At 35.8% G+C, this 3,979-nt stretch overlaps 1 non-coding gene across 1 annotated transcript; it reads left to right on the forward strand.

The window, feature by feature from the left end:
• The first annotated feature begins 2,222 nt into the window (after positions 1–2,222).
• LOC121214997 (small nucleolar RNA R71) lies at positions 2,223–2,329 on the forward strand. Its single transcript, XR_005910732.1, has one exon. It is a non-coding gene; the product is annotated as a small nucleolar RNA R71 (small nucleolar RNA).
• The last annotated feature ends 1,650 nt before the right edge of the window (positions 2,330–3,979 follow it).

Below are 3,979 nucleotides of genomic sequence, written 5' to 3' on the forward strand. Positions count from 1 at the left end.
ATAGATGATTCCTGCATCTAACCATTTGATCACTTTCTTTCTCACAACTTCTTTCATAATAGGATTGAGCCTCATTTTCCCATCAATTCGAGCTTTTTTGCCTTCTTCTAAAATGATTTTATGCATGCAAAAAGAAGGGTTTATACCTCAAATATTAGCTATGGTCAAACCAATTGCTTTCTTAAATTTCTTTAGAATAGCAATTAGTTTCTCATCTTGATCTTTCATTAGTTCCGCTGAAATAATCACAGGCAAAGTAGAATAATCACCTAAATAAACGTATTTCAAATAGGAAGGAAGTACCTTTAGTTCAAGTTTAGGTGGTTCTTCAATTGACAACTTGGGTTGCACAAATTCTCTGACTTCAAACACCAACAGTTCAAACCATGTGAATTGAATACAATTTCCCAGATTGGCTTCCATCAAAGCCATGTTTTTTTCACCTTTTTCATCCTCCAAAAGGTCAAGATCTAAGGCTTTATCCAATGGATCTTCTTCAAAATTGTTTTCCATAGAAACCAAGGTTTCTATCTCTTCCATAACTGAACACTCCTCTGCCAGATCGAGAAATTTCATCGCTTTAAGAATGTTAAAGGTTACCTAATCATTTTGAACTCGCATGGTGAGTTCTCCTTTCTGTACATCAATTAACGTTCTTCCCGTGGCTAAGAAAGGTCTCCCAAGGATGATCAACACTTCCTTGTCTGCTTCAAAATCTAAGACAATGAAATCAGCAGGAAAAATAAAATTATCGGCTCTTACCAAAACATCCTCGATCTTTCCTTCGGGATATTCTAAAGATTGATCCGCTAGCTGAAGCGTCACAGTTGTAGGTCTTACTTCACCTATCCCTAACATCTTCAAAATAGACTTAGACATCAAGTTGATACTCGTTCCTAAGTCACACAAAGCTTTACCACAGTAAGATTCACCAATGTTATAGGGTATAGTAAAGCTTCTTGGGTCTTTCAATTTTGGTGGCAATTTGTTCTGCAAGAACGCACTGCACTCTTTTGTCAAGGCAACAGTCTCATACTCTTTCAGTTGTTTCTTCTTGGACAGTATATTCTTCATAAACTTCACATAATTCGGTATTTGTTCTAAAGCCTCCACCAACGGAATATTGATATGTAACTACTTCAGAACATCCACAAACTTCTTGAATTGCACCTCTTGTTTCTGCTTGTGTTACTACAATCTTTGTGGATATGGAGGTGATGGAACTTTTGGTTGAACAGGACAATTTTTCTGAGTAGGTAAATTTGCATCCAAAGAAGATGTTAAAATATCTGAATTCACTAAGTCAAGGTTTACCTTGTCAGACTTTTCAGTTTATGATTCCTTTGGTGTAGGAACTTCAATAGCTGGTTGGTTCTTCTCAACAGGCTTATCTTTGACATCAATCAATCGGGGTTCTAGAATTTTACCACTTTGCAATGCCACTGCCTTGATATGTTCTTTACCAAAATTTCTTGGATTCTCAGCATCGCTCGGCAAGGTTCCTTGCGATCTATTACGTAGCTCCGTAGCTAACTAACCCATTTGGTTTTTAAAATTTTTCAGTGTTGCTGCTTGGCTTTGGATCAAAGCGTCATTCTTTTCCTTGTACGCTTTCAACAAGTTCTCTAAACTGTTTGATGCCTCAGCTTAAGGTGATTTTGGAGCTTGCTGATTATACCCTTGAGATTGGTAGGGTCTTTGCTGTAATAAGTTGTTGTTCGGTCCATTTCCTTGGTTGCTCCAAGAAAAGTTAGGATGATTACGCCATGAAGGATTGTAGAAGTTGGACTGGGGTACTTGTCCACTCCTATTTTGATATTGGTTCCCCACATAGTACACTGACTAGGGATTTGATGGACAATTTTCAAAAGAATGACCTTTCCCAAAGTACACACAGGAAACTATTTCAAACAGACTTGGTGGCTGAGCTGCAAAAATTATTAGTACTATTAGCGGTTAACTATTTTAACATAAAGGAAATAGAAGATACATGAGCTGATAACAAAGTGAAAGAGTCAACTTCATGAACTCCGGCTACGCGTCTTCTTGAAGTTGTTCGATTTGTTGGTCATTGATATTTATTTCTCACGATCTTCTCGATGATCTCATAAGCCTCATTATAAGACATAGAAAAAATTGCACCATTCACGGAAGCATCTAACATTAATATTTTATGTGCATTAAGACCATTATAGAATGTCTCCAACTGGATACAATGAGGAATCTCATGATAAGGACACTTACGAAGTAACTCTTTGAATCTCTCCCAAGCCTTATACAAAGACTCGTCATCCAATTGTTGGAAAGTTGTGATCTCGTTCCTCAACTTAGCGTTTTTGTTAGATGGGAAATACTTAACCAAAAATCTCTCTACTAATTCTTGCCATGTAGATATGGAACTTGGTGGCAATGAATTGAGTCATACTCTTGCTCGATCTCGCAACGAGTACGGAAACAACTTCAACCTCAGTGCGTCTTCAGTCACACCGGCTATCTTGAATGAATCACTCACCTCCATAAACAATCGAAGGTGGAGATGTGGATCTTCCGTGGGAATACCACTAAATTGGCCCACCGTTTGTAGCATTTGAAACATCATTGGTTTCAACTCAAACTAGGTTGTCTTAATATCTGGCCTTCTAATTCCTAGGTTTAACTCACTGAAAAGTGGCACAGCATATTGTCTGATGCATCGATCCCTATCATCGCCAATAAGGATAGGATTTCGTACATGATCGGCTTCATTACCTTGGCCTTGATTCTGATTGCCAAGGTTCATCTAGACTTGTCTTTGAGCTATTCGTTCACGTCTTCTTTGTCTGAAAGTTCGCTCAATTTCAGGTCTACAGGGAGTAAATCGACAATTCGATCTATGCTCATAAACACCTGAAAAGAAAATTGCAGAAAATAAAAAGAATAAGTTAGTAATGTTAGAAATAAATCAAATTGAAAATAAATAATTTCACAAAAAATGACTATGGCAACAGTTGACAATCCTCGACAACGGCGCCAAAAACTTGTAACGCTTAGGTTTGTGCAAGTGTACATAGTCGTTATCAAGTGATAAGTAAGTATCGAGTTTTCGTCTCCACAGGGATTTTATTTGTGCTAAGTCACTTAATTTGTAAAATTATATTAATAATTTAGAAAATAAAAACACAATATAGTTGAGAAGTGGTAATTAAAATATATTAAACTAAATGCAATGATCCCTAATGCCAATTATCCTAAGTATGCAAACTATATGATTGAAATAGATTTTAGTAAAATTAAACACAATTTGCAATAATTATAAAAGAAATAAACTAGGACAATTACTTTAATTAAACTCAATTTATTATCAACATGCTTAGTAACATTCGGAAAAACATTTCATGGCAACTCGATCTTTCCTGAGTTTAGAAACCACATTAGGTCCTTTCAGAATCCTTTACTTAGTAAATACGCATTTAACTGATCCTTATTTATTAAAGGTTTCTTAGCATTCGTGTGAGGTAATAGGGACGTGTTAGGTTTGGAACAATTTAATCACACAGATCTAAAAATTATGCAGATAACAGAGCTTGCTTAGAGTTGTTATGCAAGCTACAATTTAATTGTGTTAGGATCTAAATTGAGCATGCACATTTCAATTATGCGTCCATTAGCCGTCGTCTGGTTAGGATTGCTCAGCTAATTTAGGTGCATTTCAATCACATATGAATAGAATACAGACTTGATTTTAATTGAAAACATGATCGATTGAAGCACAAACATTATAAGAATGAATCAAATAAATATTATTTAATCAAAGCAATCATCCTAGCTTAAATAAAATTAAGCTAACATTGTTGTAAACAAGAACAAAGAACACATAGCAAACATCTTTATATTAAGTTAAAGAAAAGAAAGATTAAACCCAATTCAGAGTGGCTGTCACCCAAGACTCTGACTAACGAGACTCCTTCGTTCCTTTGCTTTGCTCCTTTGTTGATGGTTC

This window comes from Gossypium hirsutum, chromosome D02 (genome assembly GCF_007990345.1).
Source record: "Gossypium hirsutum isolate 1008001.06 chromosome D02, Gossypium_hirsutum_v2.1, whole genome shotgun sequence".
In the NCBI taxonomy this organism is placed as follows: Eukaryota; Viridiplantae; Streptophyta; class Magnoliopsida; order Malvales; family Malvaceae; genus Gossypium; species Gossypium hirsutum.